Source organism: Rattus norvegicus, chromosome 4, assembly GCF_021556685.1.
Source record: "Rattus norvegicus strain SHRSP/BbbUtx chromosome 4, alternate assembly SHRSP_T2T, whole genome shotgun sequence".
In the NCBI taxonomy this organism is placed as follows: Eukaryota; Metazoa; Chordata; class Mammalia; order Rodentia; family Muridae; genus Rattus; species Rattus norvegicus.
The window spans coordinates 130,751,317-130,776,269 of NC_141537.1; the positions used below are offsets into that span (position 1 = coordinate 130,751,317).

General features: G+C 41.3%; 1 protein-coding gene and 1 long non-coding RNA gene across 4 annotated transcripts in view; one reads left to right on the plus strand and one right to left on the minus strand.

Moving 5' to 3' along the window:
• Window positions 1-24,953, minus strand: part of Tafa4 (TAFA chemokine like family member 4) — a 233,082-nt gene that overhangs the window by 104,906 nt on the left and 103,223 nt on the right.
• Window positions 16,650-17,242, plus strand: LOC134486820 (uncharacterized). The gene is made up of 2 exons (XR_015687254.1): window positions 16,650-16,816; window positions 17,108-17,242. It is a non-coding gene; the product is annotated as an uncharacterized LOC134486820 (long non-coding RNA).

The window sequence follows — 24,953 nt, forward strand, 5'->3', positions numbered from 1 at the left end:
CAGAAAGAGCTATCTAGAGAATTTCAGACAAAGCAGATCAGAGAGAAAGGAATTGAACAGAAGGCAGGCTGAAAAGGTGTCTCCAACAGAGCATAGACCACCAGCTCCGACCTATGATTTAACTTAGAGTCTTTTGTTTCACCGCTCCTAGACAACCTTCTCGCAGAACCCCTCTCCGAGCTGAGGCTGATCCTTGGCAGTTACCAATATGTTTTTCTCTATAAATTGATGGCAAGGTCACATTGCTGAGGCTAATACCCAGTGCCTACATAGAGCCTTCACCCCCATATTCTCACATCTTTGGTACAGGAAAGTATCCCACATGCTACAAAAATAGAAGAACCCTTTGATATACAGTGGTGAGAGTAACCAGCCAAGATCTGATTTGACTTAAGGCTCACTTCATAAGATGGAGCCTGTACCTGCTTGAATGACCAAGAACCAGAAACTAGATAGTCCAGAGACCTAGGGTAAAAACAAATACTACTGTTATAAGAAAACATTGAAGTAACAAAAGGAATTCTAATGACATCTGCTATATTCAAAGATCAGTGCCTTGCACAGACATCAGGTTCCTCCTTCTGCAGTTGGTAACAAATACAGAGACTCATGGCCAGGCGTTATAAAGAGAGTGAGAGAGCTTGGAACGCTGAGCCCTAACTAGGATATCTCCATCAAATCTCTCATCTTAGGGTTTACAGAAGCCTGTGGAAGAGGAGGCTGAAAGGGTATGAGAGCCAGAGTCAATGGTGGACACTAAGGAAGCAAAGCCTTCTAAGTCAACACAGTCAATGCGCATGTCAACTCACAGAGACTGGGACAGTATGCACAGGGCCTGAGTGAGTCTGCATCTAGGGTCTTTGCATATATATTATGGCTTCCAGTTTAGTGTTTTTATGAGATTCCTGAGTGTATGAACAAGGAGGTCTCTGTTTCTTATGTCTTCTCGGGGGCTCTGTTACTTCTGTTTTCTTCCAATGTATTAGGGGTTTTTTTAATCTAATTATATGTTACTTTATTGTTGTCCCTTAGAAATCTGTTTATTGCCTAACGAGAGACACAAAGGGGGTGGCTCTGGATAGAAAAGGAGAAGGGGAGGAACTGGAGGAGTATAGGGAGGGGAAACTAATTAAGATACATGACAAAAGGAAAAAAGTCCTATTTAGGACATTAGTTTGATTCCCCAAAATCCACGTTTTTTAAAAAAAAATTATCAGGTATGGTAATTTGCACTTGTAATGCCAGCCCTGGAGAGGCAGATAGGTAGATCCCTGGGGCTAGAGTGCTTGGTGAGTTTTAGGCAAGGTTAGTGAGAGACTTTATCTCCAGGAGAACAAAAGAAAAGTGTACTCTTGTCTTAAGAACAGAACTTAGGAGGCCCTCTTGCCTCCACCAACATGTAAAGTGCAGACACACACACACACACACACGCACAGAGAGAGAGAGAGAGACAGAGAGAGAGAGAGACAGAGAGAGAGAGAGAGAAACTAGTCATAGATGGAACAAAATGCCCACAATTTTACTGTTTTGAGAAGTTCTATAATTATTCAAAATCACACATTTTTCCCATGGTCCAAAAAAAAAAAATCTATGGTTTGGTACAAGATGCAAACTGGCCACTAGTGTCAGCAGACTGCCCATGTCCACATAAATCATTACATGTATATTCATAAAGTTTTTCAAAATAACCAGAATGTAGTGGAATGCTAGAGAGATGTGGACAAAAGTCTACTCATGCCAGACAAGGAGCTGACAACGTAGGAGCAGCACCAAAGTCCAGTTTGGTGAACTGGTGAGTTGTATGGTGGCTACTTACAGAAATATGGATGATCAGGAATGACTCAAAGATAACAGCATTACCAAAGCCCACCAAAGCATGGGTGACAATCACCAAGGCTGGGAACCTGCAGCCCACTACAAAGCCTATGGGAAGCTCATCTGCTTGGAGAGCATTCTTTCCAGGTGACTCAGCTGGTCTGAGCATCTTCTGGGCAATCCAGCTGCTGCTCTCTGTTCCTTGAAGAGTTTGGCTGGTCTCTTCTTCAGGGCCACTCTGATGGTTTCCTTCACAGGTTGGCTCATCTGAGAGTGACTCTCAGCAGTTGTTACTCTTGGGGAGAGATGGGCCTAGGGAATGCACAGTTTGGGGACTTTCTGAAGCTATCCTGAGTTGTTAACTTCCTCTCTTGATGGAGCTCCCCTGAAGTACGAAGTTTTCGCCACCCCCAGAACGCTCCGGGTTTTTGCCTCCTTATAAAGATCCTATTCTAAAATATTTTGTTTTATCACCTTCCCTTTGTCTCCTATCTCTTAAGAAATTTCTCTCCAAGATGGGAGAGTTTCACGGCAGAGGAAATTGCCACACAACGCAGAGGTGACATTGTATTTTCCTCTGGTGACAACGGTGGTCCTCAAGTAAACCTTCTAATGGATATAACCACTTAACCAACTTTGACAGTCAGCTTTGCCTTCTCTAACTGACAGTTTATAAATGGTATGTGTGTCTGAGTGCTCCCTTTTGGTTCATACCAATCTGTTGGCATTGCATAGAAACGGGAAGGAAATACGGAGCCTTCTGTTTCACATATCCTAATTTCGATGCTGCACCTGAAGGTCAGAATGAGTCTCAGTCATGTTTAGCACCTTGAAAATTTCGAGTAGCCTAGAAATAAAAGGCAGCCTGTTGGGTTTTGGTAATTATTTGTAGGTGGCAAGAAAGATGAATCTAAATGGGTGGGGGGAGGTACTGATTAACACTGCAGTGTGGGTTTAGAACAACAAATTTGAATACAATAAAAAGAAGTTCCAAGGGAAGCTCCTTGTGTGCTGAGTCTGACTTGGTTTAAGTTGACCTTGTTCTCCATTCTCTGACAATGGCAAGCAGCAGATGGCCTGAAGTTATCACAAAGATGTAAGCCTTACAAACACACTGCGCTGGAGAGCAGCCGTGGCATGGGACTGTTTAGCAACATAGCACACGGGGTCGTCAAACCCAGAGATATGACAGTCCTCCAATGGGCAGTAGAAATTCTCATCCTAGCATAAGAGTTGAGCCATCATCTAGATTTACACAGTGCTGACACATGTGACTACCCCATTTCTTTAAGGTTAAGGAAGGAAGTTAGCCATTCAATTAAATTACACTTTCACAATACTTGATGGAGCTTGATGGAGCTCTACTCATCTTCATCCTTGCAAAATGGCTGCCAAAACCCTAGCTTACTGTTAGCATGAAGAACAGCACAATGCAAGGGAATGTGCTAGTGGGAGGGTTTGCTTTAGTGTGACTGAGCACCATTTCCTAGGCACGGTAGGGTTTCTTCTTTCTCCTCCATCTTCACTGTCTCAAGTGCTATGCAAAAAGATGGTTATTAAAAACATCCTGCAGGAGCAGAGAGATGGCTTCTAACCATCTGTAACTCTAGTCCCGGGGACCTGACACCCTCTTCTGATCTCTGCACAGATATAGTGCACAGACATATAAGCAGGAAAAACATTCAAACATAATAAAATAAAATAATTAAAAGAAACCACCGTTGACTGTCTCCCTCCTGATGCATACAACCTCCCCTAATCTGGAAGCAAAGCAGGGTGGAGCCTGGTTAATAATTAGATGGGGAAAATGTCCTGCATGGCAAAAATCAAGTTGCACAGTTTGTAGATGTAGTAACTTTTTGTTACGTGGTTCCAATAAATAAATGTATATGAGATTCGCCCACCTACGTGAATGTCAATGATATCCTGTGCTAAGTCACTAGAAATAAAGGGATGAATAATTTAAAAGGCCAATCCTCCACTCTCTGTGACACTATACAATTGGCTTGACACTGCTCCCTGCTTGTACTCACTCCTCCAAATTGGAATAGAACTTGGTTTGAGTGGCAAAATAACAAGAGTGGCATGCACTTGTCCATAATTCTGTCCTGCACAGAATTGACCTATACATTCATCTGTTTGGCTTTTCTGTGGCTGTAATAAATACCAACAGCAACGAGGGAGAGAAGCACAGGGTGTAGCAAGCTTACAAGTTATGGTTCATCATTAAGTAAGCGCAGGGTAGGAACTCAAAGTAGGAGTTTGAAGCATAAACAAACAGTGGGACCCAGCTTTCTGGCTTGCTCTCCCTGGTCTGCTTAGCTACCTTTCTTATACAGCCCAGGCCTGCGTGCTTAGGGAAAGCACTGCCCACTGTAGACTGGGCCCTCTTACATTAATTAGCAATGAAGAAACTATCACACAGACACAACCATGGGCCAATCTGATCTAGGCAATTCCTCAAATGAGGCTATCTCTTCCTAGGTGTCTCTAGATTGTATCAAATAGACAGCTAAAACTGACATATATTATTGCTGTGGGTTTTGTAGCATTCATTCATTCATTCATTCATTCACTCTTTGAAGGGGCATGAGGAAGTATTTATTTACTGTCTGTATGTGTGTGAGTCAGCAGGATATGGTATATGTGTCAAGATCAGAGGGTAACTTTCTCAGAATCTACCTCTCTTCCTCCACTGTGTGTCCTGGAGATTCAACTCAGATTATCAATGTTATCAATAAGAACCTTATACGCTGAGCCATTTTGCCATCCCCAGAACACTCATAGGAGACCTGAGAGAGCTCGTTTTTGGCATGTAAAAATACAATGGAAAGTTGTCCATATGTAACCTGGATGCAAGCCTTCCCCAGAATCAACCACAGTGATACCCTTATCTGGAAACCTTCAGACTCCAAGACTACGACAGATACATTTCTATTACTTATGTCACACTGCGTATAGTATTTCTTTCATTTTTAAATTCTATGGGGATCTGTGTGTCAGTACGTAAGAGTGTGTGTGTGTGTGTGTGTGTGTGTGTGTGTGTATGGTGTGTGTGTATGTGTAGTGTGTGTGTGTATGTTTGTGTGTGTGTGGTGTGTGTGTATGTGTAGTGTGTGTGTGTGGTGTGTGTGTAGTGTGTGTTTGTGTGTGTGTGTGTGGTGTGTGTGTGTGTGTGTGTGTGTGTGTGTGTGTGTGGTGGTGGTGGTTGGGTGGGTGGGTGGGTGAGTGGGTGTGTGCACACCGTGGTGCAGATGAAGAGCTTGGAAGACAGCTTTCAAGATTCAGTTCTCTCCTACTACCTGGGTTTTGACGATCAGACTCAGGTGGTGCCTTGGGATTTCATTCCTGTGAAGCAACAGCATGACCCAGGCAACTCTTATAACGGAAAACATGTAGTTGGGGCTGGCTTACAGGTTCAGAGGTTTAGTCCATTATCATCATGGTGGGAAGTGTGGCAGCATGCAGGCAGACATGGTGCTGGAGGAGCCAAGAGTGCTACATCTTTATCCTCAGAGAGCAGAAGAGGACTGACTTCCATTGGCAGCAAAGAGGAGGTTCTGATTCCACACTGGGTGGAGCATGGCATCCGAGACCTCAAAACCCACTCTGACAGTGGCGCACTTCCTCCAGCAAGACCACACTTACTTGAACAAGGCCACAGCTCCTAATCATGCCAATCTCTGTGGGCCAAGCATTCAAACACATCAGTCTATGGGGGCCAAACCTAAACAAAACACAACAGGTAGGTGGTAGGTGGTAGGTTCCTTTACTGACTGAACCATTTTACAAGCCCTTTGGTTTGGTTTGGTTTGGTTTGGTTTGGTTTGGTTTGGTTTGGTTTGGTTTGGTTTGAAACAGCTTCCTTTACTAGGAAGTTCATGCTAGTTTCAAATTCAATTCCTTCCCTCAGCTAACAGAATGCTAGAATTATAAGTGTGTCCCATACCCAGCAGTGACAGTCTATTAAAACATTTGCTGAATAATGACAGGAACCAAAAACTATTCCAGAAGCTAGAAATAGGTAAGAGAGCCAAATTAATTCCTGCACTGGTGTTCTTCCTCAGTTGACACACGGAAAGTGCTGGGCCCATCAGATGTGTCCATTGTGAGCCATACCTCTGTGTGCTCCTTTGCTACAATTGACAGTTCTAGCACAGTTAATCCACATACCAGCCAGGAACTGGAAATAGAAGTATACACACACCCACACACACCCACACACACCCACACGCACACATACACACGCACACATACACACACACACACACACGCACACATACATACGCACGCATACATACATACACACACACACACACACACACACACACACACCTCCTTCACACTGACCACCACCACCAATCACCAAACTGGGTTTAACTTTTTCTAATCCTCAAAATTTGAATGAGACACAAGCAAAGGATAAAAGCCTCAGAAAGTGGCGCTAACGCTGGGTGTTCATAGACTCTGTTCTAAGGAAGGCAGTGAAGCTTTGTGAAGTCACAAATACATTAACAGTACCATGCGACAGGAACTGGAAGCTGGCAGAATATCCATTCCAACATCTTAGCCGGAATGACCACAAAGTGCATTTCAGAGAAACAAAGGGTCACATAGCGGGGAGGGGGTCACCAAATGAAGATCACATCTTACAATCTGAAGTCCTAAGACTAAGGCTCACCCAAAGGTCCGTCCACATGATTCTTAATGCCCGGTAGGATTGTTACATAAAGGAAGACTGTAATTAACCAGAGCTTAGAGCCTGCTTCTATTTTGAACACAAACAAAAGATGTGTTTAAAGGTTTAAGAAATCACTGTCGATTAGAGAGAGGAGTGCAGTTACCATGTAAGTTAGCATCAAGCTATTATGTCCACTAGTGCTGTCTCAGCTGAAAAGTTACCTATTGAGCCACAGATTATTTTATTTTTCGGTTTCTCCTTTACAATATAGTAAGACATTGTGCTAGAGGGGTATTTAATTATGTGTATTAATAGATTACAATATATATGAATTGGAGGTTAGCCTAGCAAAGAGATTGCTATAAAATATTAAAAAGCACAGAACTATATTTGAGTTGCTTGAGAATTACTGAGACGGAGAAGATGGGGATTATGGAGTTGGAATGCGGAAGAAATGTATAGGAAAAGCACAGCATCCAAGAAGGAATCTCTGACTTTCAAGAGCAACCCCTAAAAAGAGCCTGCCTTGACAGCTCCCAGCTGGCGGAGGCCTCCGACCCTCCCTGCTGGGTCAGAACATTGGAAAGAGCCTCTGGTCTCCTGTCTCATTTCTAATCTGTTTTCTGTTATAGCATCTTTACCACTGAACACACCCACATTTGGCTTATCCAAGAAGCTATGCATACATATGGCTGGTTAGTACTTGAATGGAAGAGACTGTCCTAAGAAACATCATGTCTAGTGTATGCATCTTATTCAAAACCTTTCCAAGTTGTTGTCAAGTGGTCACAATTTAGACTCAGGCTACCTCTCCCAAATAATTGACTACTGACCGACCCAGCCTGTTCACTCAACCACCCTAGTTTCCTTTGCATGCTAAGTAGGCCATAGATAGTCCCAAACCCCACTTCCACACCTCTCCCTCCTCTGACTTCTCTACAGCAAAGCCACACTCACTGCTAATAGTAAGTTCTGTATGGTCTCTTGTGATTCAAATCAACTTCTACAAATCCGTACCCCTCTGTGACTTTTTCTTCCTTTAAAAACCTAGAGACCGTAATTAATGGTGTTACAGCCATCAGTTTAGGGTAACTTACAAGATGGCAACAAATAGCTTCCAAAGCTCAGAGGGTGGCAGCAACAATTTCCTTCTCACTTAGTGCAAGGTCCACCACAAGTGAACAACACCCCTGGCTCGATGACATATTCATTCTAGAACACATGTGATAGAAAGGGATTTTGTCTGAACATTGCCATTCAGCATGGTATAAGAAAAAGAACACATGGGGAATACCCCCCAGCCTCCAAGCAGAAGGTACAGGTGCCATTTGCACTCAGAAATTGCTTGCTAACGCAAGTCACATTGATTGTGCACATGTAACAAGAACAAGCAAAGGCAACCAGTGACATTAATATCTGTAGCCCTAAATAGTCAGTGAATATTTTCTAAGAATGTTCTCGAATTCTACAGTATGATGCCAAGTTCACTCATCAGTGAGCCCTCCCAAGCATTCTCTATAATGTTTCTAAATAGTGTTGGTGGTGTGGGTCTAATGGCACAATGGTACTCATTTGAGAATTTGAAAGTACAAATCAAAGCACTAAAAGCCCAGGATGGCCCAGTAGAAATGATGTCTGTTTGTCCTGCCAGGTTTGGAATTCCCGTTCCAAGGCAATGAAATTCCAGAATGACAAAGCAATTTAGGCCTGATTCTTAAGTTTTGCTCTACCAGTATGTGGCTTTCAAGTTATGTGTCTTCCAAGGCAACCACTGCCAATGTCATTGGATTGCAATCTTCAATTTTGAAGTCACATGTTGAAAATGGTGAGATGAAATATTGCTGTGTAGAGGTTTTTAGTTCCAGCTAATTCCATTTGTATAGAATTGATTTCATTGCCTAAGCTTTTGGGTCATTTCCAAAAAAGAGAAAGAAAGAAAAACCATTGCCCAGACCAGTATCACAAAGATTTCTCCCTCTGCTTTCCCTTTTGTTTGTAATTTGAGAGTTTTAAGTATTTAACACTGAATCCATTTTGAGTTGACTTTCAAATGGTGGGAAATGGAGATTTCTTTTCACTCTTTCTCACATAGATATTTAACTTTATGGTACCATTGACTGAAGAGACACTGCCCTTTCTTCATTCTGCTATAGACATCTTTACCAAAACTCAGTTGATGACAAATAACTAGATTCATTTCTAAACTTTTTTTATGGGCGACTTTTTGTTAGTTCCCACCTACTGCTTTGTACCTGTTGATTGTTTAGTCTGCAAACTTACAAAATTCACTTCTCATTTTTAATTGGTTTCGGGTGGGGTATTTAAGGTCTTCTATTCCTATAATATATATTCTATTCTATAATACCACATGACCAGCAACCAAAGGAAGAGGAAGTAAAGTCTTATAACTCTCTGTCCTTCCTTGTTTCCTCTTTTCTAATCACTCTAGCCAGAACTTCCCATGTTGGTTTGATAAAGGTGGTGTATGCATCTTTATCTTACCCACAATCCCAGGGGGAAAGTTTTCCTGATTTTAACCACTAAATATAGGCATTTTACTCCTGGTCTCTAGTTTTTTGAATGAATATACCTTCAGAAACTATTTCCACCTGATTGTGTGGGTGTAATGTCTAGACTATACAAGGAATAGGAACTACTCAACAACAACAACAAAATAACAATCTGATTTTAAAATGAATAAAGGATATGAATAGACATTTCCCAGAAGAAATACTAGTAGTCAACGGGTATACAAAATAAAATATCAACAATATTAATCATCAGACAAATTAAAAGTAAAAGCCCAAGTGTGATAATGCTGATAATCTTTAAAGCTTTTAGAATGGCTTTTATAGGAAAAATGAGAGATACTAAGTTTTGGTGGGGGTGCAGAGAAGAGAGATGTAAATTAGTCCAGCTGCTATGGAAAGTTACCAAAGCTCATTAAAAATACTAAAAATTGGACTGTCAGATCCAGAAATCCTACCCCTGGGTACCCATCCCCAAAAAGTGAAATCTCCCAAAGACACATTTTCAAGGCCAGAGCAATCCCAGGTTAAAAGCGCTGGCTGCACTTTGAGAGGAATTGAGTTCAATTCCCAGTGCCCACATAGTAGCTCACAACTGTAAGTCAAGCCTTGAGGGAACTGATGCCGTCTTCTGGCCTCTGTGGGAACTGCACACATGTGGTATACACTGGCATAATGAAGGCAAAACACCTATACCATAAAATAAAAATGAAGGTGGAGAAAAAAAACATTCCTTTGTTCATTGCACTATCATTCATAATTTCTAAGCTAAAGAAGCACTCTAAGGATGAAGAGATGGTCAGACCCAGAAATATACAAAGAAATGTGATTTGGCCCTCAAATAATACATTCCTGTCATTGTGTGAAAACATGGATAAATCTGAGAATTATCATCCTAAGTAATATGAGACAGGCACAGAAGTCAAGTTCTGCATGACCTTATTAACACATTGAATAAACAAGAGTTGAGGTCATCGAGAAAACCACCCGCATGAACTACACCAGAGGCTAAGGGAGAAACTGGTCAAGAACATGCAATTTGAACTCAACAGCAATCCATTCAGAAAAATCTACTGCACACCAGCAACGACTACAGCTAATCACATAATTATTCTTACAAATTCCTCAGAGACATATTAAACGCTCTCCACAATACTAAAATAATAGTGATTGTGCGAAGTAATGTATATGTTAAGTAGTTCAATTTAGTAACTCCTTGATGGATGTATGTAGCAAAATATCCCACTGTACACCATAATTATATATAATTTTCTCTAATAAGTAAATAATATATTATTAGCCTTTCTATCTATATAAAATTTGAGACAATGTAAAAATTTCACACTTTGGTGGGAGTTGGGATGATGGTTCCACTCAAAGCTGCCGCGTCCAGGGAATTACACACTCAGCTTATCTACTCCATTTGACTCTAACAATTTAGACTTTGTTAAACTGTGGAAACAGGTTCTGTAAATAATTTTCCTCACTACTGTTGTTTTAATGGTCAATACCCACAATTTAAAATCGTTTTAAAATTCCATAATAATGCCATCCATACATTCAGCGGTGCTGAAAAACAGGGCCTAAAAATCAATACCTTTTGAACTACAAACAAAAACACACTGCGCTGTTAATGTGAGTGCAAATGCAGAGCTGGAACAGCTGTGGGGGAGGACAGACACTGCACCAACGCAAGGGGTAATGGTTGAAGATGGGAAGCCAAGAGATCCCTCTACTCCTGCAAAAAAAAAAGGACCAGAATGACGTGCACTGGAGACTCAGGCACTGGAGACTCAGGGAATCCTTCAAAGCAACAAGCAACACTGTTGCCCTAAATTTTTCCCTTGACACAAAGACTGAAGCTGTGAAGGAGCATTCTCCGGTTTCATCAAGTGTTTTGCCCATAAGTAACTTTCTAGTCAGGAGAAAAATAGAAAAATATTGACACATTTAAACAAGGGTACGAACTTAACAGCTCTCTCTGTCTTCCATTAAAAGAAAATACTGTCAAATCCATCACTTAAAAAGATATCCTTGAACACTTTGCCAATAATGCTAGGCTGAGATACCTGTGGAAACCTCAGCTTAATTTTACAGTGCTACCGAGCCCATATTAACAATACAAAGATGCTTCAGGCTTGCTGTCTCTATATAGAGGACATGGGTAGATTGCAGAGCAACCTGTTTACTTGTGGCTGTTCTAACTTACTGTCTTAGCTACCTAAAGAAAACCAATACTGATGTTATTTTAACACTTAATTCAGACAGTGAACATAATATAAAATGTTATAGAGTCTAAACAAGAAGCACTTAGACTTGCTTGACCTACTATGTGCAAAACAATAAGCCACATTTAAGTCTAAACTGTGTGCCAAATGAACTCTCTGATTACTGGAATCAACAAACTATAAACTTTGGTTGAAGCTAACTTGCATGTCTCACTAATAGTAATAGTTCCCTCGATCTTTCATCCATTGTTGATCAATACAATCTTCTAAACCATCTATTAAAAATCACCTACTGACTTATCAACAGAGACTATAAAAACCAGAAGACACTGGGCAAATATCTGGCAGACTCTAAGAGACCATAGATGCCTGCCTAGACTACTATACCCAGTAAAACTGTCAATAATCATAGATGGAGAAAACAAGATAATCCATGACAAAACCAAATTTAAACAATATTTATCCACAAATCCAGCCCTACAAAAAATACTAGAAAAAATATCCCAACCCAAAGAGGTTAACTACACCAAAGAACACATAGGAAATAATTTCACACCAGTAAAATCAAAAGGAAAGAAACACACACACACACACACACACACACACACACACACACACGCACGCACAAACACACACACTACTACTACTACTACTACTACTGTTGCTGCTGCTGCTGCTGCTACTACTACTACTACTACTACTACTACTACTACTACTATTACTACCAACAACAACAATAGGAATTGTTCATCTGGAATCAATTCCTCCATAAAAAGACACAGGCTAACAGAATGGATGTAAAAAACAGGATCCTGCATTCTACTGCATATGAGAAACACACTACATCAAAGATAGATACCTCAGAATAAGGGGTGAAAGAAAATTGCCAAGCAAATGGACCCAAGAGGCAAGGTGGTGTAGCCTTTCTAATATCTAGCAAAATAGACTTTCAACCAAAATTAATCAGAAGAGATAGAGAAGGATACTTCATATTCATCAAAGGAAAAAAATCCACAAAAAAAATGGCAACACAATTCTGAATAACTATGCCCCAAATGCAAGGACACCCACATTTGATAAGTTAAAAAAATTGCTAAAGAATACATCAAACCTTACACATTAATAGTGGGAAACTGCAGTACCCCACTCTCATCAATGAATGAGACAGACAGAAATTAAACAGAGAAATAATAGAATTAATAGATGTTATGACTCAAATGGATCTAACATATACAGAATATTTCACCCAAACACAAACAAATATACCTTCTTCTGAGCACCTCACAGAACCTTCTCAAAATTGACCACATACTCAGCCACAAAGCAAGTCTCAACAGATACAAGAAGTTAAAATAACCTCTTGTGTCTTATCAGACAAAACAAAGGAAAGATTTGTGGAAACTGAACAACTCTCTCCTCAATGACCACTGGGTCAAGGAAGCAAAAACGAAAGAAATGAAAGACCTTCCGGAATTCAATGAAAATGAATGTACAACATACCCAAACTTACAGGACACAATGAAAGCAGTGCTGAGAAGAAAGTTCATGCACTAAGTCCCATCACAAAGAAGTTAGTAAGATCTCATGCTAGTGACTTAACATCACACCTGAAAGCTCCAGAACAAAAAGAAACAGATGCACACAGAGGAGTGAACATCAAGAAATAATCAACCTCAGAGATGAAATAAATAAAATAGAAACAAAGGGAAGAAATAAACAGTTGATTATTTGAGAAAATCAACAACGTAGACAAGCCCTTAGCCAACAGTGAGAATATTCAAATTAATAAAATCAGAAATGAAAAGGGGGGACATAACAACAGGTTCCAAAGAAATTCAAAGAATCATTAGGTCTTACCTCAAAACACTGTACTTCGGGGTTGGGGATTTGGCTCAGTGGCAGAGCGCTTGCCTAGGAAGCGCAAGGCCCTGGGTTCGGTCCCCAGCTCCGAAAAAAAAAAAAAAAAAAAAGAACCAAAAAAACACTGTACTTCACAAAATTGGAAAGTCAAAAAGAAATGGACAATTTTACTGATAGATACTACTTATGAAAATTAAATGAAGATAGTGTGATCTAAATAGACCTAAAGGACTACTGAGGAAATAAAAGCAGTCATTAAAAGCCTCCCAACCAATAAAAGCAAAGGAACAGATGGTTTTTAGCATGGTATTCTACCAGATTTTCAAAGAAGAGCTATTACTGATGTTCCTCAAATTATTTCACAAAATAGAAACAGAAGTAACATTACTAAATTTGTTTTATAAGGTATCAGTCACCCTGATACCTAAACCATATGAAGACTCAATGAAGAAAGAGAATTTCCGACCAATTTCCCTTATGAACATTGACACAAAAAATACTCAATAAAATGTTGGCAAACCAAGATCAATAAAACATCAAATAGTTCATCCATCATGATCAAGTAGGCTTCAGCCCAGAGATGCAGGAGTAGTTCAACATATGAAAAATCTATCAACATAAACTACCATATAAACAAACTGAAAAAAAATTGCACAATCATCTCATTAGATGCTGAAAAAGAAATCGATGAGGGTGACTGTAACTAAGACTCTAGCAATGGGGGATATAGAGCCTGAACAGGTCATCTCTTGTAATCAGGCAAGACTTCCAATCAAGGGATTGGAATACCAACCTAACCACAAAATCTTCAACCTGCAATTTGTCATGCCTACAAGATGTTCGGGGGTAAAGATGAAGCAAGAGTTTGAGGGGATGGCCAACCAATGACTGGTCCAGCTTAAGACCCATGCTATGAGAGGGAGCTCACCCCCGACATTGTTAATGATATTCTATTATACATGCAGACAGGAGCCCAGCATAACCACCATCAGAGAGGTTTCACCCAGCAACTTATGGAAACAGATGCAGAGATCCACAGCTGAACATTACGTGGATCTTGGGGAATCCTGTAGAAGAAGGAGAGGAAGGATTGTAGGTTCCAGGGATTTCAAGGATACCACAAAATCCACAGAATCAACTAATCTAGATGCAAAAGGACCCACAAAAACTGAACCACCAACCAGAAAGCATGCATGGGATGAACACAGGACCTCAGCTTATATGTAACAATTGTATAGTTTGACCTTTATGTGGGACTCCTAACAGAGGGAGCAGGGACTATCTCTGACTCTGTTTCCTGCCTTTGGACTCCTTTCCTCCTAATGGGCTGCCTTGTGTAGCCTCAATAAGGGATATGTCTAGTCTTACTGCAACTTGATATGCCAAGGCTGGTTGATAGCCATGATTTTTTTCTGAAAAGAGAGGAAGAATGGATGTGGGGGGAGAGGAAATGAGTGGGAGAAAATGAGGTGGGGAAAGCTGCAGTAGAGATGAAAAGTTAATTAATTAATTAATTAATTAATTAATTAAAAGTAATAATAATGACAACAATAAAGAGGCAACTTCGCTAAAATTCTTATTACTTTTCTCTTTATTTGGAACTTTGCTATTGCTACTGTAGAATTAATTTTACTTTTACCTTCATAACCTACTCTGTAGTTGCCTTTCATTTTTATTTTGATGACTTTTCTTCTTTGCTAGCTGTTCTCCCTGGGTAAGTGACTTTATAAATAATTGTGGGACCTGAACAAACTCAGTGAATTCATAAGAAAGGGTTGGATTTCCCAAGTGAACCACAATGGTCATTTTTTTATTCTAAACCAATGCAATCCTGAAGAGCTTATAAATTACAAACACCACCTCTTTCTATTCTACTCTTGAGAAAGGAGCTCATTATACAGTCTTGCTAGCCTATAACTTGCTCTGTGAAACAGTCTGGCCTTCAACTCACAGAGCCAGATCCTCCTGACTCTGCCTCCTGAGTCCTGGCATTAAAGGCATATGCCTCCATACTAAGAATTTTTTCAGATGGTGTTTGACTAAGAATGGCCCCCATAGGCTCATAAACTTGAATACTTGGTCACCAGGAAATAGCACTATTTGAAAAGATTAGGAGATATGGCCTTGTGGAAGGGCTTTGAGGTTTCAAAAGCTCATGCCAAGCTGAGATTCTCTCCCTCAACCAATGGATCTGGATGTAGAATTCCCAGCTACTTCTCAAACACCATTTCTGCCTATGTGCTACTATGCTTCCCTCCATAATCATAATGGACTGAACCTTTGAACCTACGAGCAAGCCCTCAATTGAATACTTTCTTTATAAGAGTTGCCTTGGGGACTAAGCCACTACCTAAAGACTATACATGGACTGACCCTGGGCTCCAACCTCATAGGTAGCAATGAATATCCTAGTAAGAGCACCAGTGGAAGGGGAAGCCCTTGGTCCTGCTAAGACTGAACCCCGAGTGAACGTGATTGTTGGGGGGAGGACGGCAATGGGGGGAGGATGGGGAGGGGAACACCCATAAAAAAGGGGAAGGGGAGGGATTAGGGAAAGGGAATAACACTCAGTATGTAAATAAGAAATACTCAAGTTAATAAAAAAAAAAAAGAGTTGCCTTGGTAATGATGTCTCTTCACAGAAATAGAACACTGACCAAGACATGTTTTAGACTAGTTTGTCTTCAAACTTGTTATGTAGTTGGTGATAACCTTGAACCTCTGATTCTCCTGCACTCCATCCATATGATGGGATTACTGGTGTACAGTGTAATACCTGACTTATACGGAGCTGGGGTCAAACCCAGGGCTTCATGCATACTCCGTTCTATCAGCTGAACTATATCCCCATCCAAAAATATAAGATCTAAATATATATATTAAGATCTGGGGGTTCCAGCATGCTTCACTGTAGTTGTTTCCAAGACCCTTCCATGGGGTTCTAACCTGAGGTATCTTGGCCTCAAGAGGTCCACAGAATTGAAGGTCCTTTCTCTAACCCGCTAGTCCCTGCAAACCTAGCCATTCCTCCATGACGAATGTAAATAACAAAATGCAATGTCGCTTGCAGTACCTGCTACTGCTACTAGAAAAAAAAAAAAACACAGTCTGGGCTTCTTATCAGCAGCTGCAGATTTGATGACCACTGTCCAACATGGCTGCGATTGTGAGGCCAGCACATCAGCTTTTGAAATGTGTGGATGAAGTACAAATTTCTCCCGTCACACACTTGCTTCCCCTATCTTCTCACAGGAAGATACTTCAGTGTACTTAGCGCCCTTTGTCATCTTATTGATTTGTATTTTCCAATTTGAAAAGCAACCGGGATCCGTTGGCTTTACCATCTTGTCAAGGGGACCTTTCTGCTCATGTTGTGTCCAAGTGGATGATGCAAGACCATTTCCCTATTTCAAGAACCTTGAGCACATAAATAAGATCCCTTTCACTATAGAGCCAACCAAGGTAACAGTCACAGGTTCCAAAGGTCACAATGAAGGTCTCTTGGGAGACCATTAACCCCTTCAGACATTTGAGGAAACATGCTTCATATGTCAAGACAATACACTAGTTTTGTAATAAAGGAAAGTACACAGATGGGAGAGACTTGGTGGGCTCTGACCTCAGAGTTGAAGCCCACACTGTCAGCATGGGCAGAAGTAGGATCATTCCTCTTGCCAACCAGACTCTACCAGCAGCCACTCCAGGTGCCTACTAGAGCTGTGACTTTTCACATGTGTCATCCTGCCTTATCCTTTGACTCTGAACTCATTATTTCTACACTCTTTGGAACCACCTTTATCTACCACCTAGGGACAAATGTAATGTTTTCCTTCATGGCTTTCTAAGACCCAATACTTTGAATGTCAGTAGGCTAAAACCATTACCCCAACCTCTGTTTTAGTACTATCATTAGAACAACCAGATCTGACATAAAGTGAGTCCTATATAATTTCTAAAGGTTTCCATTTTGAAGAATGTTGTCTATTCATTTACAGATCAGATGACAGCTCTACCCAAGTCCATGGAACCAAACCACTGTGAGATAAACTTGTAAGCCAAAATACATCTTGTTTTTCCTTCTTTGCAGGGATGTGGGGGGATGAACATATGAATAAAGAATAAGAATAAAATGAAGGGTTTTTGTTTATTTAAATAGCATGAAAATTTTAATTTAAAAGGAAGAACTATTTTCTTTAATCCCTTAGCTGGAACTCACCCCGTGAAAAACTACACTCTCTCTCTCTCTCTCTCTCTCTCTCTCTCTCTCTCTCTCTCTCTCTCTCTCTCTCTCTCTCTCTCTCCCCCCTGTGTGTAGTGATAAATGCACCATGCTTTTCTCAGTTTATAACTTTGTAAAAACAAAAACATGAGGCAAGTATTAAATGTAAACTGTGCTTATACTTTTCAAATTTACATGATCCTGAAACACTTGGCCTTTTAAATTTCACCAATCTTGACCAAGAAATTAGTGTAAAGCATTGAATCTCAGGTGAGGGACAGGGAGTGATGCCTTCAAACTCTGTTCACTAGAATTAATGCCCATCTTGGTTTTTCTCCATGGGCTTCAGTGACCCCTTCTAAACTGGGAGAATGATGTATAGATGGTTGATAGGCAAGTTTAGAAAAAGAAAACTAAACACTAGACTTTCAGCCTCTAGAAAGATCTCTTAAGGGCTCCCTGCCTAAGCACAGACTAGCAGTCTGTCCAATTCCACCACTGTTCAGGACACCCTAGAAATGTCTGCCCCAGCTATGCCTAGTAGATTGCCCAACTAAATCAAGCCCCCTTTGCCGAAGACCCAAAGCCATATTCTCTAATAGCTGTAAGGGTATTAACAGTAAGAATAAGAAACTTCAGTTTTCTGCCTGCATGACTGTGTGGTTATCCAGTGGTTTTAAATTCAGTCAGAGGTAAAAAGAAGGTTATTTATTGTGCTCGCACAACCTCAACAGTAAGCATGCAGCCCTGATGGTTAGTTCTGTCATCCTCATTCTTAACCTGGTCTTTGCCACATCATTTGGGTTAGCTAATAGACATTTCATTGCATATACCTCTAAAATAAAGCCATAATTTCTACTTTCACTGTCAAAACATATATACACAGGTGGGAAGTAGGGAGGAGAAAGGAGGGAAGTTGAGGGGAGGAGAGGAGAGGGAAAGACTTTCTCCCATTTACCTCCCTATTTCAGACACAACAGCTCTTTCTCTTTTGAATGTTCAAGCAAGATGGCTGGCACCCTCTAATTCTCTAACCGTGTACTTCCATTGGTCAGAGAAAAATGTTACCAACTTAACCCCACAACCCTGCTGGGGTCTTATTCCGCTATGGCTACTTCCCCATCCAAGCCACCCGCCATCTTTGCCACCTTGATTTCAACCATCTTCCCGCTGCTCTTCCTGATAATTCTCCCCAGGCCAGCCTCTTGCACGTCACCCACCACAAGGGCTGAGATGTAGTACCTGTGCCCTTAACCTTCATCCTTACCACCTCTCCCCTGTCCCTAGAGTCTGAAGAGGCTGCCACCTGGGCTCCTGGTATGTTCAGAGCTTCATACAAATGAACCCTGCCTGGCAAATCCTTCCTTGGTGATCCTATTTGAAAAGATTACTTCCCCCACACCCTTCCAAGTCCTTGATTTGGTTGTTTTTCTCCTCTCTATCCAGAGTTTCATTGTTCCCCTGTCTCTTTCTACTGAGAACATGCCTGACACGCAGGCAGCATTCGCCTATCTGCTGAATGTGTGGATGGATGAGGTAGATGTACACCTTAGAAATAAATGCACTTCTCTCCTGCTGGCAGGCTTCTAGGAGGAGTGATAAATAATAAATAATATGAATACATAAACCTCAGAACTGTACCGTTATATTTTCTTGTTTGGAGACAAACTAGCCAAGTTAGCTGCTTCACTAGACCAGAGAGAGAAACAAGCTGGTGTGAAGTCACTACAAAGCCCACATGCCCTGTGACAGTCTCAGGAGGGTACAGGGCTGAGCAGCTTGTAAGTGACACAATTAGGTCACTAGGGGCAAGTGTGCTTAGAAACGCTAAGGTGATCTACCTGTCTGCAGTTACCTGTTGCTGCAGCCGCTGCCTCAGAGCATCCTCTGGATCAAGGCCAGCTCCACCATTCTTCAGTTTCTTCACCTCAAGAAATTTCACTTCAGGGCTGCCATCTTGTTCATTCCCCGCAGTACTCTCTTCAGAATTAGTTGCAGTGCCTTCAACAGACCGTCGGAATTGCCCTTTTGCTGGATGTCAGGAGACATCCACAGTGCTTCCAAATTATAGTGTGTTTTCTCTCCTCAGGACACATTTTTAACAAGAAATCTGAGAATTTCATTTTATAAATTGCATCAGATGTTCTAAAATAAGAAACTACAGAGAACGATGCACATAACACACACACACACACACACACACACACACACACACGTACACACACACACCCCTCTAACTAACCCCGCCTCATTTCCAGATGTTAATGAAATTCAAATTGACTGACAATTGGGTTTAAGGAACAATTCTCCACTACACCATAGGTGCTGTGTCAATGGTGTCCTGCTATAGGCATTGTCCCCATTACACTAGGCACCAGGATGGTTTTCCACACGCTGCTCTATTCCCAATTCTGTGAAGACTCAAAGTAACTAGGGAGGAATACTTTGAGTAAAACATTCAGATCCCTGCCATGAACTTCTCAAGTATGTCAGAAAACTACTAGGTGAGGAAAAGCATAGTCATAGAGAAGTCTGGGCTCGAGGACTTACTCTAAGTTTTACTGGATATCTCATTGGTTGTATATTTTAGCTCTCAAAGCTTTCCATATAAAAATACTGACATTGGAAGTGAAATACCACAAAATGCCCCTTGTTTATAAACAACCATGAAATAACCATTCAATCAATAAATATTTACACATGTATTACACCTAGGTTCAATCTTTCACTACAGCGCTGGGTTTTTGGTTTTGTGATTTTACTAAGTACCCATGCAGTGCAAACAGAGAGGACTAAGCAAAAGTTTCTGGAGGCTCTAGACCATTCGTCACTCAAAAGGAAAGCTATTTCCAAAGAAAGATCTAGATTGTAAATGAGAGGTCCCCTAAAAAACCAAAACCTGGGGAATGGAAAGTCTCTGTTTCCCAGAGAAGCAGACGGGGCTCCTCAGAGGGAGCTACTGACAATGGGCTGATAATCACCGAGGGGTCTGCCAAAGGAAAGCTCAGAATTTAGTCAGTTCCTGGGACATCTGGCCAAAGGAAATAACAAGGCTGGAGCTGAGTCTGTTCCTGGAGTTTCCTCAAGGCCTCACCAACTATAGTAAACCTAACACAGCAGCCAATCAAAAACTGACCCATGTAACTTCCCTAACCCCCACCGATAAAGTTTTTGATTGCCTAACCTTTGCTAAAATTCCCCTAGTTTTCTATAAAAGGCTTGCATGCCTTTGTTTGGGGTCACCATTTTGATGAATGGTTGACCCCTACATGCTGGTAATTTCTACAGAATAAACACTCTTTGCCTTTGTAAACTATTCGAGTCTGGGGCTTTTCCTCAGTGATTCTTGGACCCTAACATATCAAAACACCTGATGAAAAAACTGAAGGAAGGGAAGTGTCTTAGTTGGGGGTTTACTGCTATGAAGAAACACCATGACCAAGGCAACTCTTAAACAGGACAACATTTAACTGGGGTTGGCTTACAACTTCAGCGGTTCAGTCCATTATCATCATGGTGGGAGCATGGCAGCAACCAGGCATGGGACAGGAAGAGCTGAGAATTCTGCATCTTTTTCCAAAGGCAAACAGGAAAAGACTGGCTTCTAGGCAACTAGGAGGAAGGTTTCAAAATCCACCCTTCTGGTGACACACTTCCTCCAACAAGGTCACACCTTCTAATAGTTTCACTCCCTGTGGCAAGCATATACAAACCACCACAGGAAGGTCTACCCTGGATCACAGTTCAAGGGGGATACAGCACATCATGGTGGGGAAGAAATGGCAACAGGCAAGGACAGCATGGAGACAGGAGCAGGAAACCTGCTGGTCACATTCACAGTAAACACAGAGATGTGAATGATCCTGCCCAGCTTGCTTTCTCCTTCCTATGCATTCCAGAACCTCTGGACATGGACTGGCCCGGCGCTTGGTCCCAAATCACACCTTAATTAATCTAATATAGAAAATCTCTCACAGACACACCCAGAGATATGTCTCCAGCGTTATTCTAGATTCTGTCGACTCAACAGTCAACACCAGCCATCACAATTACCATGTATCCTGCCATGTGCACAGAAGAAACACTCAGATTGTAGCCCAGAGGCCAGGGTTCCTGACTCTGCCATTTGATAGCTGTGTATTGCTTAGGCAGTCCAGCCTTCTAGATCATTAGTCTTGGACATTACATACTAACACAAACAAATGGAGGAACCTGTGACATGGAACTGCTGAGTGACTAAAGAACTGTGGTCAGAAAATTATGACCAAAAAGCCAGATCCACCTGGATATATGTTAAGTTTTATTGGAATGCCTGTGTGTCCACTCATGTACATATTGGCTATGGCTGCCTTCTCATCACTATGGCAGAGTCAAATCATTACTGTAGAGGTTGGGTGACCCACAAAGGCAAATAGTTTTACTATCTGTCCCTTTGAGATAAAGGCAAGTTCCTAAGTCTAATCCTTTCTGTGCTAGTTCCAAAATACCTCCCATCAGGTTCACCCAGCAGCCTGTTAGAAATGGGGACTGAGAACTACTCCTGAATGGATATTTGAACAAGACCCTTGGATGTGGTTCAAGTGACTACGGAGCTAGAGAAGCTGTAGACTGCAGTGAGTCCATGATGATGTCAGTGTCTCACACTGCACAGATATGGTCGCTTCAACTTTGCCCTTCCTTTCTTCCTTCCATCCACTCAATAGCTGAATTCAGAACAATGATTTCTCCAACTCAGTGGATATTGTTATGTCAAGTGAAATTTCTTAGAAACACAAACTCCTGGGTCTCCCTGTAGCAACTCTGGCCAACTGAATCTGAGCTAGAAAGTCAGGGCCCATACTTTTCAAACAAATACCTCAAGGAGCTTCAGAAACAATATTTTGCAAGAGTACACTGTATATCCTGTAGAGTTGAGGTAAAAATCAAGACGCCACCTTCATGTCCACACTACCAATTATTTCCTTCATTTATATTATAAGACAGGAATCTCATGTATCTTAGATTGGCCTCACTACATAATCATGAAAGATCTTCAACTTGTGACCCTCCTGCCTTTGCCTCTCAAGTGCTGGGGTCATGGCTATATAAAACCAATTCCAGTTCTATCTGATGCTAGTGATCAAATCCAGGGCTTCATAGATGCTAGTCCAGTACCCTACCAACTGTGCTACATCCTCAGCCTGGTCATTTTCTTTTGAATACTTAAAGTAGCACAAAAGAACGATTGGATTTGATTGAGAACCTGCTGGGAAATTGGTAACACAGACCTCTGAACATGTATTTCCGAAAACTGAGCTCATGGGGGCTCTGGCCTAATAAAAGGCTTAAATCCTTGACAATTTATACTCTGAGATTACTGACAGGTGGTGAGATGCAGGAGGTGGAATGGAAGTAAGTCATGGGGGATGTGTACTTGGGAGCTATATCTTGTTCTGGCCCCTTCCTGCTTTGTTCTTCTTTCTGGCCACCATGTGTGACTGTTCTGCCCGACTTTCCCCACCATAATAGATAGATGGTTTGAAACCTGTGAGTGTAAATAAGTAAAACCTTGCTCATGTTGTTTATGTAAGATGATTTGGTCATGGACATTGTAAGAAAGAAATAAAATAATCTTTCGTACAGTAATAGTTTTTTGAAGTAGACTCAGATACCATTTGGGATTTTATTATCATTTGTTTATTGCAGTTAGTGTGTGTGTGTGTGTGTGTGTGTGTGTGTGTGTGTGTGTGTGTGTGTGTGTGTATACCTATGTATGGAGGCCAGATGTCAAGGTCACATGTCTTCCTCAATCACTCACCAACCTGTCTTTTGACACAGGGTTGCTTACTGAACCAGAGCCCTCTAATTCATAGGTTGGCTGGCCAGCCAGGGCCAGAGATTCTCCTGTCTCTGAATCCCTAGGGCTGCAATTACAGATACTTGCCACTGTACCTGGCTTTTTCACATACGTGCTAGGGATGAAATTTATATCCTTTAACAAAGGAACCATCTCTCTGGCCCTTTGAAATGATTTTAAAATTAATAAAAAGAAATTATATATAATTGTGATATATGACATGATATTTTCTTTTTTTCATTTTTTTTATTAACTTGAGTATTCCTATTTACATTTCGAATGTTATTCCCTTTCCCGGTTTCCGGGCAAACATCCCCCTAGTCCCTCCCCCTCCCCTTCTTTGTGGGTGTTCCCCTTCCCATCCTCCCCCCATTGCCGCCCTCCCCCCAACAATCACGTTCACTGGGGGTTCAGTCTTAGCAGGACCAAGGGCTTCCCCTTCCACTGGTGATCTTACTAGGATATTCATTGCTACCTATAAGGTCAGAGTCCAGGGTCAGTCCATGTATAGTCTTTAGGTAGTGGCTTAGTCCGCGGAAGCATTGGCTGCTTGGCATTGTTGTTCATAAGGGGTCTCGAGCCCCTTCAAGCTCTTCCAGTTCTTTCTCTAATTCCTTCAATTGGGGTCCTATTCTCAATTCAGTGGTTTGCTGCAAGGATTCGCCTCTGTATTTGCTGTATTCTGGCTGTGTCTCTCAGGAGAGATCTACATCCGGTTCCTGTCGGCCTGCACTTCTTTTCTTCATCCATCTTGTCTAATTGGGTGGCTGTATATGTATGGGCCACATGTGGGGCAGGCTTTGAATGGATGTTCCTTCTCCCTCTTTTCTAAACTTTGCCTCCCTATTCCCTGCCAAGGATATTCTTGTTCCCCTTTTAAAGAAGGAGTCAAGCAATCGCATTTTGGTCATCCTTCTTGAGTTTCCTGTGTTCTGGGAATCTAGGGTAATTCAAGCATTTGGGCTAATAGCCACTTATCAATGAGTACATACCATGTGTGTTTTTCTGTGATTGGGTTACCTCATTCAGGATGATATTTTCCAGTTCCAACCATTTGTCTATGAATTTCATAAAGTCATTGTTTTTGATAGCAGAGTAATATTCCATTGTGTAGATGTACCACATTTTCTGTATCCATTCCTCTGTTGAAGGACATCTGGGTTCTTTCCAGCTTCTGGCTATAATAAATAAGGCTGCTATGAACATATTGGAGCACGTGTCTTTTTTATATGTTGGGCATCATTTGGGTATATGCCCAAGAGAGGTATAGCTGGATCCTCAGGTAGTTCAATGTGCAATTTTCGGAGGAACCTCCAGACTGATTTCCAGAATTGTTCTACCAGTCTGCAATCCTACCAACAATGGAGGAGTGTTCCTCTTTCTCCACATCCTCGCCAGCATTTGTTGTCACCTGAGTTTTTGAACTTAGACATTCTCACTGGTGTGAGGTGAAATCTCAGGGTTGTTTTGATTTGCATTTCCCTTATGACTAAAGATGTTGAACATTTCTTTAGGTGTTTCGCAGCCATTCGGCATTCCTCAGCTGTGAATTCTTTGTTTAGTTCTGAACCCCATTTTCTAATAGGGTTATTTGTCTCCCTGCGGTCTAACTTCTTGAGTTCTTTGTATATTTTGGATATAATGCCTCTATCTGTTGTAGGATTGGTAAAGATCTTTTCCCAATCTGTTGGTTGCCATTTTGTCCTAACCACAGTGTCCTTTGCCTTACAGAAGCTTTGCAGTTTTATGAGATCCCATTTGTCAATTCTTGATCTTAGAGTATAAG